General features: G+C 45.5%; 1 protein-coding gene and 1 long non-coding RNA gene across 2 annotated transcripts in view; one reads left to right on the forward strand and one right to left on the reverse strand.

Annotated features, from left to right (window-relative positions):
- Positions 1-11839, reverse strand: part of LOC310696537 — a 243674-nt gene extending 231835 nt beyond the window's left edge. Inside the window, exon 1 of the long non-coding RNA XR_014520623.1 lies at positions 11777-11839. This is a non-coding gene — a long non-coding RNA (uncharacterized lncRNA). The remainder of the gene's footprint in view (positions 1-11776) is intronic.
- CPLX1 (complexin 1) overlaps positions 1-14244 on the forward strand; it is a 189340-nt gene that overhangs the window by 8121 nt on the left and 166975 nt on the right. The gene's annotated exons all lie outside the window — the stretch shown is intronic.

Raw genomic sequence — 14244 nt, forward strand, 5'->3', positions numbered from 1 at the left:
TTGCAGATGGCCTTTTGCTGGCATTTGGCACTGATTTGGAGTGAATCAGATTTCCTTACTGATTTCCTGCAAGATCTTGTGAGATCTCACCAAAGTCTTGCAAGATGGCCTGCGTCCTGGCCAGGCCTGCGTGCAGAATTGAAGCGACAGGCAGCCTTCCATGTGAATAACTCCCAATCCTTACCTTGTTTGGAGTGAAGCATTGCTTATTTTTATTCTTGGACTGCACTTTTGTGCAAGCATGGTATATCACAAAAGGTGTATGTGCACATGGCAGATCACAAAGGGTGTATGTAAACAAATACCCAAAGATCTCAGTTTTCCTGGCTTGGAGCAACACACACACAGACTCACTCATGCTGTTTTGTGCAAATCTGGTAGATTGAGAAAATAAATAAATAAATAAATAAAGGTGTGTGTTTCAGTTAACCAGGTGATTTCCTGCTGATTTCCTGCAAGATCTTCAAAGTCTTGCAAGATGTCTAGGAGAGCAAAATATATCCTAAGATTTGGGAGAGATCTTGCAAGCTCTTTCAGGAACCAATGCCAGCATTGCTTCTCCACCAGCGGTGGAGGTGACACAGCTGCTGGTACAGCCGCAGTTCCTCCAGCAGGTGGCTCAGTGGTGGTGAGTGCCCCACTGGTGGTGTGGCAGAACAGGGTGGCGCTTCCTGTTTTGCCTTAAGTGGCAAAATGGGATGGGATCTCAGGATTCCAGAACTTACAGCTGTCAGTTCTGCAGGAAGGCAGGCAAGGACCCACAGCCCACATGGGGCTCATTAAGTCAGGAAGGAGGTGCATGATTCCTCAGCTGGAGAAGGCTCAGGTGAGGGTCAGATGCCTCATCAAGCCCAGAAGCTATAACAAGAAAGCTGTCCTGGCCAAGCCTGCGTACCATTCTCCTCCCTCTCCTCTGTCAAAACCAAGTGGGGGCTTCTTCCCATCACTCTCCCCCTTGTTGTCTATTTAGGAAAAATACAGGCTGAAGGAATTGTTTTCCTACATATTCACAGCTGTGCATGTGCCATTGCTCATCCATCTTCAGGACAGGTTGCTTCCCATTCACATGATTGATGGTGGGACTGGATGGGAAATACAAACAGGAGAAGGGAGGCATCCCTAGCTAGGAAAACATCCACCCATTTTTATCATCCTCTGGTGTGTTCTTCCCCCTCCTTTCCTTTTGTAGGTTCTCATTTGTTCCCCCTTTCCCTGCAAAAGGAGTCAGGCTCTGTCAGGGGTTCAGGGACAGAGGCACAGGGGAGACAGGAGATGGAGAGCGATTGGGAAGAATCTGAGGACAGCGGGGAGGAGGATGACAGTGGTCCGAGGGATTCCATGAGCCTCTCCAGCGAATCAGAGGATTCCCAGAAGGGGGCGCCGGTGGTCAGGACAAGGGGGGGTCCCAGGGGGGATGCATCAGGGACAAGGGGCCAGCGGGGAATCCCAAAGCGGCAGCTGGAGATCAGGACCAGCTTCCCCACCAGAGAGTGGCAAGGGGGGGGGAAGGTTCCAGTGTGTCAGGGGGAGCGGCTCCGTCAGCAGGAATGGAGGGAAGGTCAGAACCAGCCATCCTCCCGGAAGAGGAGGGAAGCAGTGAAGGGAGTAATGTAACGATCAGAAGGAAGGTTGGGAGCTGGGCGCGCGCGCCAAGTTCAAATGTACAGGCGCGCGGGAAAACAGAGAGCCCGGATGGGGAGCCAGGTCCTAAAGCCCGCCGGAGGGAGGGGGAACAATCTGGGGAGTCAGCGTCAGAAGAGTCCAGGAGGGGCTAAACCCCAGTGGGCAGGAAGACCCTGCGGAAGAGGGAAGAAAGAAGGAGGTGGAGCAAGGCAAGGCTCTTAAACTGGTGCAGGGGAGGGACTGACTCAGACGGGACTTCAACGGTCTAGCGTAACAGACGTAGGGCTGCGCGCCGCGGCTGTGAAGCGGAAAATGAACTTCAATAAACACTTCTGTATATAAAGAGAAACTGGCGTTGGTCCTTTGTGAGCTAGGACCTGAGGCAGCCCTGACAGGCGCCCTGACTGAAACAGTCAAACCTCAGCTCCCAAATGTCTATTTTACCATACATTTCAGCTCCTGAATGCTGAAAACCCAGAAGTAAGTGTTCCAGTTTCTGAACGTTTTTTGGAAGCTGAATGTCCGACATGGCTTCTGCTTGAGTGCAGGAAGCTCTTGCAACCGCTCAGAAGCCGCGCCTTGGTTGTCGAACATTTCGGAAGCCGAACGGGCTTCCAGAATGGATTAGGTTTGACAACCGAGGTTTGACTGTACACTTGCCAACTATCCACCACCTGCAATGATGCAAAAATTGTGAAATTTGATTGAATATTAGATATAGATACAGATTTGGCTCTAACTGTCCCAGTATTAATTACATTTAACCTTCTAGATAGAATGCATTAGGTGTGATGTTTGTGTACCTGCATTTTGTAAACCCCATGCTTTCTTCTGCTGACCTTCTAAGGGTGGAAGGAAGTATCTCTGTTGCTTTTTCTGATGGGCCTCTCATTTGTTCTCACCTTATGTGCCTCTTCTGTTTCCACCCTCCCGGGACCCGCCTAAAATTTGTCACAGGTACCAGTGTCTACCTAAATGCCATTGTGTAAAGGTGAGTAATGGCCAGGTGAGTATTAATGTGTTTTGTTCGCCCAAATACCTGTTGTGCCATGCAGGTAGCCATCAGTGATTTTACTTTCCATTTGATTGATATCAAGAACCATTAAGATCCCACGACACAATGCTGTTCTAATTAGAACAGCAAATCGGTCTCCAGCGGTGACATCCCTCATAATTAAACACTGCGAGCAATCAGCTTAAAAGGGAGAGCTGCCAAAAAGGTATCATCAAAGTAGGACACAGTCCAAGTGACACATTTTCCTGCTGAGGGACTAGGGTCCTGATCCACTGCAATGTGTGAAAGCTTTGGGATTGCTTCTGCAGACTCTCTATGTGCAGCAACCTATTGGCTGAGTAGACAAAGTCAGCGAAAGAGAAGAGAGAAGCTTAGGCAATGAGAAAAGAACCCCAAAGTGCTCCAGCCAGAGTTTTGTCTTTCTTCTGAAGGCACACCAGGGATTCAGGAATTTATCAATCTCAGTTCCTCATGTCTCCAGAATTAAATTGGTCACATTTCTGTATCAATTTGCCTTTTAAAAAAAAGTCATTGTGAAAATTCATCCACATTTTTGGGGCGTTTCCCCTAATATAACTTTTTGTATGCCATTTGCCCCAATGGCCATTCCTTGCAAGCAATTTTTGCCCAACAATGTGTTTATGTGCATTATTTTCAATGATAAACTCATTTTTAGGCACACTTCCCTCCAATATATGCATTTTTTGCACATATTATTTGGTTGGAGACTGGCATCACAAAATCTGGAGGTGTAAATTTTGAGGAATGGGTGCATTTTAGTTATTGCATGATTTTGGAAAGAATTGATTAGTTAGGTTTGAATTAAAATGAGAACCCAATTTCTCCCCCACCCCGAAGTTAGGTGTGTGTGTGAGAGAGAGATGTGTGTACACACACACACACACACACACAGAGAGAGAGAGAGAGAGAGGGAGAGAGAGAGAGAGAGAGAGAGAGAGAGATTTCCCACTTGTTATGGATGGACTTCCTGAAATATGAACATAACTAATGGGTGGCAACCTTTGATTAGTCATTAGTGACATTTATTAGCTAATTGGCTCTGGAGAGGGAAGCTAGTCCCTTCCTTACTTCCCCAGAGATTAGCCCAGGTCTGAATGACCTTCAGCCCAAGCCATTGTCATGTATATTCGGAGCCTCGGTCATATTTCACTTGCTGTTCCAATGTTTGGGGGGAAATGTGCACCTTGATGTAGAGAGGATGCCATTTGCTGCTGTACCTCAGGCAACAAAATTTCTTGAGCTGGCCCTCACAGGGACACTGAGAACAGCTGCCCCCCAACCTTAGACAAAATCCCATCACCGTGGCCATCTGTGGGCAGAGTGCCTCAGGAAATATTAAACACGGTCTGTATATGCAATGCAAAGCAACTTGATTTGCTATATTCTCGGACAACCCAGCAGCAATGAAATGGTGCCCACCTGGCTATATCAGGTCTCCATTGGGTAGAATGCAGATGGCCAGCTAATTGCATACACGGAGCTACAAAGCAACAGAGTTTAAGAATTGCTTATCTAGGGCATACATACACCACCAATAGCAGAATGAGAGGTCTGGTGCAGAAAGCTTCATTTATTTTAAGGTCCAAAGGGATTATTGTTCTATCTTTTGGCCTGCTTTCTCTTACATAGACTAGACTGGCAAATCAGTCCTAGTTCTAGAACTTGACTAAACTTTTCACGTAGATTGATTAGAATTCATCATATACACTTGCAGAATTATATATGTAACAAAAAGGGCTTTCTTGTTACTCAACGAAGGGGATGCTCCTCTCATCCTTTAAGATTGAAATCCTATTCTTATCCAGGGATAAGTCCCACTGAGCTCAATGGGGCTTACTTCCTGGTAGTTTGCAATGTCAGTGACCAACAAATAAAGTAGGATTGCAAGTAGGATGGCAATGTAAATTTATTCAGCTGTGTCCTAAAATGTATCCACTGCTTGACTGTAAAACAACAACAGGCCTCAAAGCAGTTTACAAGAAAGATAAAACAACAGTTTGCAAGAGAGATAAAACAATGCAACTATCACAAAAAATAGCAATAATAAGACATTGAAAAAGTTAAAATAACGACAGACTAAAAACAAATTAGGGATGCGGGTGGCGCTGTGGGTTAAACCACAGTGCCTAGGACTTGCCGATCAGAGGATGGGCAGTTCGAATCCCTGCGACGGGGTGAGCTCCCGTTGCTCGGTCCCTGCTCCTGCCAACCTAGTAGTTCAAAAGCACGTTAAAGTGCAAGTAGATAAATAGGTACCGCTCTGGCGGGAAGGTAAATGGTGTTTCCGTGTGCTGCTCTGGTTTGCCAGAAGTGGCTTAGTCATGCTGGCCACATGACCCGGAAGCTGTACGCTGGCTCCCTCAGCCTATAGAACGAGATGAGCGCGCAATCCCAGAGTCGGTCACAACTGGACCTAATGGTCAGGGATCCCTTTACCTTTACCTAAAAACAAATTAAAGCACACATCAACTTTCCAAACTTCTGGGTAGGTATCACAGACTGGTTGGATGCAGAAGAATGGAGGGAGGAACCAGTTGGGGAACTCCCAAAGGTAGATGGCTCATAGCCTGGGGATCAGTGGTGGGACGATGATGAGTAGTCAGAGGGAGAAGACTGGGAGGAGGAGGGTCAGACAGAAGCTGCAGAGATAACAGGGCTTACCAAGGGGGGGGGGGGTCTAGGGCAGAGAGAAGTCCAGAATCAGTAGCAGGAGAGGAGGGAGGTCAAGAGACAGAGGTGAGTCCCCTCCTGCTGCAACAAGCTCCCCTCCCCTCTAGTCTCCCAAAACCAGGAGAGGTATGAAGAGGGCAAAGGAGAAGGAGAAGGCACAGGCACAGTCTCATATTGCTTGGCAAAACCCCCAGAAAGGAGGGGACTTAGGCAGCTGTGGGGAGACAGGGACCTTCAGTCTCAGCAACTGCTTCAGTGGGGTCAGGGCCGTCTTTATCCAGGGGTGCAAGGGGTGCGGTGCAACCGGGCGCCGAATTCTGGGGGGTGTCAAATGTATATGTACTGTAGTATACCGGTCCCTCTCAATCGGCGGCAGTGAAAAGCAATGGAGCAAAAGACCCTCCCCCCCCGGTGCTCTGTTACTCCATAGCGTCAAATATTCCTGACGAATCAGGAAACAAAAGCAGTTTTCCCCTACTGCGTCGTTGTTACAGGTGAGCGATTCCCCCCCCCCCAAACAGCTCAACAACTTTGAGGGTGGCTAAACTAAATCTGGGGGCACTGGGTGGATCTTTGCACCCCGGCGTCACATATGTCAAAAATTGGGGAAAGACTCGCTGGAGATGAGTTGCTGTGCAGGTCCTGTTTTTGGACCTGTCTGGTATCAATAGGCAGGGAGATGTGTTGGTGCTGCCACACTAAAAGACTTGAGTTCTAACAAATATGGAATGGGTGTTGTGTGGCCTCTGTAATAGGGCCAATTCCACCAATCAATTCCACCAATCAAAGGAAACACAACAAGGCTCTGCTATACTCCCTCCCTCCCAGCATAGAAACATCTCAGCCTGTCCCACGGTTTCTCTTTTGTTTAAAATTTGACTGCAAGCTGTATGGCTTGCCAAGCTGAAGACAGCTGCCTAGTCATGTCTTCTGCACCTGCCAGGTTCTTTGGGTGCCCAGATGCAAAAGAGGACAGGACTTCTCTTCTTTCAACAGCTGTGTGGCTGCTGTTCCAAGAGGGAGTTTCAGCTGCACCACAAACCGTAGCGGCTGAAACTTCCTCTCCCACAAGAGGTTTCTCCTCCTCTGGCCACCCTACAGGTGCCTGGCAGCTCATCTGTTGTTTTGTCATCTAAGGAAGGTAACCTGAAGGCATATCAAATCTCTTCTGGGTCCATTTTACATGGCTGGTGGGTCTTGACAGGTTGCAAATGATGCTGTTCTACATTTATAATCGCACACTATTCGGCTGGAGAACTACATTGCAAAATTTAGAGAAGTGTGAATTTCAAAGGATGGGAGTGTTTCAATTTGCATATTGTTTCAGAAAGTGCAGATTTGATACGTTCACCCATCTCTAGATTATAGACATGACAAGTCCATTGGTTGACAATTATGTAACAAACTTAATTTTTAAAAGTGCACTGAAAGAAGCTTAACTGTGGGTGAACTGGTGCTCACCCCTTCCCTCCACATCTCTCACACATCCAACTTTAAATGGAATTATTTTTTGCTCTTCCATTTTGCTTCAGGAGGCAAATTGGATCCATGCAAAACCAATACAAAAATGGATGTTCTGATGTCTGCAGGCATGGCGTTTCTGGAAAGATGCTTATTTTTATCTGGAATTGCCCGCTTGATTTGAGGTATATGAGAAAAGGGCCCGTGTGATGGATGAGATCATCTGAAGATTACCTAAAACCATTAGGCAGAAGAAAGAGACAAAAGGGAACAGAGTCCTTCAAGGTGATCGTCAGCACCAAACATTCTGGAAAAGCAACCACATAGAACAACTGTTTAGTATGTTCAGCCAGTGTGGTGTAGTGGTTAAGAGCGGTAGTCTCGTAATCTGGGAAACCGGGTTTGCGTCTCCGCTCCTCCACATGCAGCTGCTGGGTGACCTTGGGCCAGTCACACTTCTCTGAAGTCTCTCAGCCCCACTCACCTCACAGAGTGTTTGTTGTGGGGGAGGAAGGGAAAGGAGAATGTTAGCCGCTTTGAGACTTCTTAAAGGGAGTGAAAGGCGGGATATCAAATCCAAACTCTTCTTCTTCTTCTTACATGTAAATGTGATTTAATTTATATTTATTCAATCCAGTTAAGTCCAAAACACACCAAATGTCCTTCTTGAAGGGCAAGATTTTGTTTATGCCTGCTGTGGTCTAAACCACTTAGCCTCTTGGGCTTGCCGATCGGAAGGTTGGCGGTTCAAATCCCCACGACGGAGTGAGTTCCCATTGCTTTGTCCCAGCTCCTGCCAACCTAGCAGTTCGAAAGCACACCAGTGCAAGTAGATAAATAGGTACCGCTGTGGCGAGAAGGTAAACGGCATTTCCGTGCGCTCTGATTTCCATCATGATGTTCCATTGCACCAGAAGCAGTTTAGTCACGCTGGCCACATGACCTGGAAAGCTGTCTGTGGACAAACGCCAGCTTCCTTGGCCTGAAAGTGAGATGAGCTCTGCAACCCCATAGTTGCCTTTGACTTGACGTAACCGTCCAGGGTTCTTTACCTTACCAAGACAGCTGACCATCAGTTACCTGAGTGGGAGCTGTTGAGGCAGAGGGATGCTAGGACCCAGAAGAGACCAAGTTGTTGTCTTTTTGTCCTTGTTAGGGGAAGTGACTTGAGCACTGGATATAAAGGCTGTCTGTGCTACTGATCAAGGTGTCGAGAGAGAGAGAGAGATTTGAAAGTCATCAGTTGCATTTCAGTAAATGGAAATTCTCTCTCTTTCTCCCTACCCCTGTCATTATTAGCATGGGTTGGCTTATTAAAAAAAGAAAATTAGTTGCTTATCATTAATAGTTGAAGTTTGTGGTCTGTTGCCGTAGGGATGGTCTTTGTGAAAAATGCTTACGGAGCCAAAGTTTCAATATGAGTGCAAAGCTTTAAGTACCGGTAGATGCTAAATGCCAGTCTATGGAGATGTAAGCATTTACTTGAAAGCAAGGAAGGAAAAGAGTTGTGAAAATCATTTATTCCTTATGGAAGGGATTATCTCTATGACATTAATGTGGTCTTATAGTTTACTAAGGAAACTCAGACTAAAGTGCTTCCAATGACCCCCCCCCCCCCGAGAAATCTATCTTTGTGAGCATTGATCTCAGATAACTCCTCAAATATTTCCCAAATACCGGTACTTATTTGCCAATATCCATTGATGTCTTTATCTGATTCCCTCTGCACACTTTCAAATATTATTTTACAATGATAGATTGTAAAGGACTGTTAGGACTGTACTGAAATGCCCACCCTGCAGCCCTGTTTGTGGGCTGTGAATTTCGGGGCCATTTCTCTGACTTTTGGGGAGGGTATACTCTCCAATTCACCTCTGGCAGGGGTGATGAGAGTCATGGTGGTGTCTTCTGTTTTCTTATGAAACTTTATTTTGCCAATTCCTCTGCTGGTAGCATCAGCAGTAGCAATGAATCTCCAGTCTTAGTGGATGAGTCATCATTTTCTTATTCCCAAAGTGATCTGGATGCAGAATCATTCCAGAGTTTGGGAGTGGTGAAACGGCAGCTATAATGGCAACCAATATATATTTTTCATCTCTAAAATGCCCCTAATGCTACTACAGTCAGGGACACAAACAGTAGCAAAATAATATTTGGAAAAGAAGCTTCTCCGTCCCCTGCCATTTAAGGTGAGGGAGATGGCAGCAATTGCATTAATAATAATAATAATAATAATAATAATAATAATAATAATAAACTTTTATTTGTATCCCACCCTCCCCGGCCAAGACCGGGCTCAGGACAGCTAACATCAAATATAAACACTGATATAAAATCAAACAATAATTAAATTACATCTTAAAAACAAGTCAGGATAAAATTAAAATCTGAATTAGATGGCTTTCTGCACGATTTGGGTTGGGAACAGTAAATGCTCATCAGGCCCAACTGTGTACGCTGATCTTATATGCGCCTGTGAGAATGCTGGGAGGCCTCTTTTGTGCTAGTTCTTATCCAAAAAGGGAAGGGGAGTCGGGCTGAGCCCTGACCAAAGGCCTGGCAGAACAACTCCGTCTTACAGGCCCTGCAGAAAGATGTCAAATCCCACAGGGCCCTGATCTCGTGTGGCAGAGCATTCCACCAGGCTGGGGCCAAGGCCAAAAAGACCTTGGCCCTGGTCGAGGCCAGACTAATCTCCCTGAGGCCCGGGATCTCCAGGATGTTATTATTTGCAGACCGTAAGGTCCTCTGTGGGGCATACCAGGAGAAGAGGTCCCGTAGAATAGATGTTCCCTGAGTGATGGACCAAAAGTAGGGATTAGGCAGCTGAAATTCCTCCTCCTCTTCCTCCTCCATGTTTGTTGCAAGATCCAGAAACTGATAGATCCAGAAACTGATAGATCCAGAAACTGATAGATCCAGAAACTAATTGCACTGGAGGATTTTCCAGTTGGAAAAGATTATGATGCTGTCAAGGCCCTGCTCTCACTGTGGGATGGCAAGATAAGACAGGTGGTTGACACAATTGTTCCTGAGCATCTTCTCCAGCATTGTGGCTGCTGGGTATTCTGGGGAGTTATGGGCTATGAAGCAAGTCAGATGAAGACTAGAGTGTAAGTCAGGCACCCTCAAACTCGGCCTTCCAGCTGTTTTGGGACTACAACTCCCATAATCCCAAGCTAACAGGACCACTGGTCAAGGATGATGGGAATTGTAGTCCCCAAACAGCTGGAGGGCCGAGTTTGGGAATGCCTGGTGTAAGTGGTGCAAGCCCCCTTTGAGGTCAACCCAAGACTGGTTGGTGTACATATTCATGCCCACAACATGGCAGTACATGCATCAAAGAAGGCGCATCACACAGCCTGTCTTGCATCCTCAAGTAGCCAGCTAGCAGAGTTCTTTGGGGTAGTCTGGAGGCTGCTGACTCCCACTGTGGGGGAAGGATTGTTGCCCCCCCCGCAAAAAAACCCTGCTGTGACCGACACATATCAAGGACAAAGTCACTTCACTTTAGCTCCAGTATTCATGATAAATGAATTGCAAATGGAATGGAGCGTTGACCCTGACCCCAAATGAAACAGAAGGTCTTCAGTAGCTGTCTATCAGTATCCTAAAACTTTGGCTCTGATATCTGTTAGCACTGAAGGAAGCATTTGGAGACACCAAGACTGGATTCTACTCTGGAGAAAGTGTCTGAAAATCTGTGGAAATCAGGGAAAAGGAAATGGAGAAGTGTTGGAGCACACGAATCCATCTCCATATTTAAGAGCATATCTCCTAAATGTATGCCACCTACACGGGCCACCCATATTCACAGACCCCCTTTTGCTTGGCATTAGAGGAGCCCTGGGCTAAAAAATTCCATTGATTGATGCACTTAACTCATAAATTTGCCAGTTGCATTTTCTGCCACGAGGCTCTGGCACTGATGAGCAATCAATAAAAACAACCTTAAATCATTGTAAAGAAAAGGGAGGGAACAAAAGACAGAATATAAGGAGTATCATATCATCAGCTATAGCATTTGACCTGAGAAATGAAGCTTACAACAGGGAGGGGGGGGGGGAGAGAGAAAGCTCTATTTTACATTCCGACAGATTTCATGACAATGAGAGAAGGATCCCTGGCTGATCTTAACATTTATTGAAGTTTGTATGGTGCAGGGATATCCAGTGTCCTCTTAATGTTGCTGGACACCAACTCCTTACAGCCTCCATGGCTAATGGCCAGGGAGGATGGGAGTTGTAGTCTCAACAACATCCAGAGGACACCATGTTTGCTATTCATGATATGGGGGAAAGCACTCTCTTTAGAGATGCAAGACTGGGGCCATTTCAGGTCTTTCAATATAGAAACCAGCGCCTTGAATTGGGTCCAGAAGCTAATTGACAGACAAGCCAGAACTGTCCACTCCTTCGCTTCTGTCAGCAAATTTGCTGACACAAAGCAAGCCCTGGGACATTACAGTGGTACCTCTGGTTAAGTACTTAATTTGTTCCGGAGGTCCGTTCTTAACCTGAAACTGTTCTTAACCTGAAGCACCACTTTAGCTAATGGGGCCTCCAGCTGCTGCTCCGCCACACGATTTCTGTTCTCATCCTGAAGCAAAGTTCTTAACCTGAGGTGCTATTTCTGGGTTAGCGGAGTCTGTAACCTGAAGCATCTGTAACCTGAGGTACCACTGTACTATGGATACTTGGATCTTAAGCTGTGCTGCTCAAGGAACCTGGATTGCTCTTATGGGCGGGAACTTCCCATCCTGCTCTTTTGTTACAGATGGATCCGAAGTGCTGTGCAGAGGTGGATTTAGAGCATGGGTAGGCAAACTAAGGCCCGGGAGCTGGATCTGGCCCAACTGCCTTCTCAATCCGGCCTGCAGACGGTCCGGGAATCACAATGTTTTTACATGAGTAGAATGTGTCCTTTTATTTAAAATACATCTCTGGGTTATTTGTGGGGCATAGGAATTCGTTCATTCCCCCCCACAAAATATATAGTCCGGCCCCCCACAAGGTCTGAGGGACAGTGGACCGGCCCCTTGCTGAAAAAGTTTGCTGACCCCTGTTAGAGGAACTTGACTGGTTTGCCCACATTGTGTGCTGAGCCAAGAAAGGATACCACAACAATGACTTAGAACGGAAGATGAGAAGATAGGGGATACGGAAATTTGGTGTCACACAGGGCTCCCAGAAATTTGAAATCCCAAAGTCCACCACTGTTGTGTTTTATAATAAATCCTTTATATATAAAGGATATTTATAAATCCTTTATATATAAAGGATATTTATTAATCCTTTATATAAATCCTTTACAGCATTTGAGAGGCCTCATAAGAAGTAGTGGGTTTCTGATGATCATCTGCTCCAGCTGAGAAATATTGCACAATCCTTTCTTAAATCTCCAGAATTCCAAAACAAATAATCATATCTTACTGCACTGACTTTTGTTTTTAAACAATTTGAATATCCCAGTATTCCTATGACTGCAGAGAGGTATTCATTTATTCTTTACATTTTTTCCCCCTGTGACTCCTAATCAGCCACCTTTTTTAATACTGGCATACTAAACAGAAATGCCTTGATACTTAAAATTTCATCTACCCACGCATTACTCATCAGAATGATTCATCGTTTGCAATTGTGTGCCCCCCCCTTTCTACAGACTGGTACTTCCCAAGAATATAGTTCAGCATGATATTAGTTCAAGCTGATACCTAAGACTTGTTGGTAGTAAATAAGAAATAATCTGTACATTTGGCAAGAGGCCGTGACTCCTCAGTAGAGTTCATGTTTGAGGCAAAAAAGAGACAGAGGTGGGAATGGAGGAACCTGTCAAGTTCAATTTCCTTTAGTTTCCTGTTTTTCCAGGCTTAGGTCTGTTTGATTTATTTCCACATACAATAGAAACATATAATTTTTAAAGCTACATTAAAAATCGTACTCAATTTTGTGGGAATGCCTTCTAATATACACTTCTTTTGGTATGCAATTTTGCTTAGTATACGCATTTTTACAAAGGAATATGCCCGCAACAGAACACAGCTTTGCATGCTATTTTCAATTTTTGTGGATATTACTTTCATGCATTTTCATATGCACTGTGTGTTTGGAGAACTGCGTTGCAAACTTCAGAAAATTGCAAATTTCAAAAGGGAGCTTCGTTTTGCCTTGCATATCAGTTCAGGAAGTGTGAATTTTGTACATATATGTGTATACTTGGTAAGTGTAAGGATTAGGGTTCCGCTTGTTCCCTCACTTCAGGATAAGGCTGGAAGGTTTCAAAACCTTTTCATTACTGGGCTTCACTTGGGAGAATTCTGGCTATGTACTTGGACTAAGCAAACAAAACCTTCCATTCACCTTCCTAATTATCTCCTCCTGCAACCTCTCCAGTTACAGGCTACGTCCACCTCCTCTGAACCCTTCTTGCTCTGAAGTTTCTGGCAAACCCCAAACCTCCTGAATTTTGTACCTCTTTCCATGTAGTGCTCTCTCTCTCCCCCCCCTCTTTCTCACATACAAACTTCTTACTCTCCCTCTTGCTCCCTCTGTGTTCAAGCACACACAGCCATTGCAGCATTCCAAGACTATATTCTTCTCCCTGCAAGACCTACTGCATCTAAGAGCAACACCCTAGACTAGCTGTTCCCACAATTTCCTCCTTCGGGCACACTCACCTCCGTATCCAAGCCATCAGGGGAGAGGTGCAACCGCTGGGTGCAATGGCTGGTTTGCCCTCATCCTTCATCCTCACAACACATCATAATCTGAAGTGAACCAATTTCTCCCAATCCCTAGACAAAGAACTTTTGTGTGTGTGGTGGCCTTGAAACTTTGGAAATACCTTGACTCATCCTTTTTGCTGGCTTTCCATTGAAATAGTTTTTAATTACTGGCCTACTTTTCCTGATTATATTTTAGTAATACCAGTTCTATTATAGTTGCTGGTTTCCCTGTATTGATGAATGTCCTGGTTGTATTTCTGTGTTTTGTCAGAAGCCACTTTGAAAGAGTTTACTCTCACAAAAGCAGAATATACATGCTTTAAATAAAATGCATGCGGGAGGTCTTAAATCTGGCTCCAGGCATCTCAGGATCCAGGATCTCAGAGGGTATCCAGAACTGTTATCAATGAGCACAAACAGTACTGGGTTAGAAGGACAGTTGGTCTGATTCAGGTCTTGTCTTCCTCTTCTCCCGCTGCTTCCCCTCAGGGAAAACTGCTCTTTGGTGCTCATTTGGAGCAAATGGCAATTCGGGTTTTCTCCAGATGGACAGTTGCTCTGATTTAGCACTAAAGAGTGGGTTTTTCTTGGGAAAGGAGAAGGCAAGGAGTAAACCACTCAGACCTATGCTTAGAAAATGTGGATCAAGTGGGGAAACTGCTTGGACCCATGCTTTCTAGGCATAGGATAAGTGGAAATGTGGGCGAGCCCTCACGATAAGGCAGCTTCA

The sequence above is a fragment of the Podarcis liolepis genome (assembly GCF_965112155.1).
Source record: "Podarcis liolepis genome assembly, chromosome: 17".
Lineage (NCBI taxonomy): Eukaryota > Metazoa > Chordata > Lepidosauria > Squamata > Lacertidae > Podarcis > Podarcis liolepis.